Source organism: Pterocles gutturalis, unplaced genomic scaffold (assembly GCF_000699245.1).
Source record: "Pterocles gutturalis isolate BGI_N339 unplaced genomic scaffold, ASM69924v1 scaffold26310, whole genome shotgun sequence".
NCBI lineage: Eukaryota > Metazoa > Chordata > Aves > Pterocliformes > Pteroclidae > Pterocles > Pterocles gutturalis.
Window position 1 is genome coordinate 1 of NW_010141600.1, and position 321 is coordinate 321.

Consider the following 321-nt stretch of genomic DNA (forward strand, 5'->3'; position numbering starts at 1 on the left):
TCCCAAAAACGGGGCTGGGCTGGGGGGTGCACGGCAACAGGCAGGGGCCAGGAAAGGGGCAGATCCGGGCTCTGGTGCTGCTGGCAATGGAGGAGCCCGGAGACGGCTGGGTGGCCCTACATGGGTCCCGGTGCAGATGTGCAGTGGGTGGGACACAGCTGGAGTCACATCCCTGGGCTTTGGGACCAGTGACGGGAGCCCGGGGCTCGATCTGCAGCTTGCACGGGGTGGGAAGAGCTGCAGGACTTGAGCAAACTGGGAGAGAAGGAGTTTACAAAGCCATGTCCATGGACAGCCACTACCTGGCACCATCAGCCACTG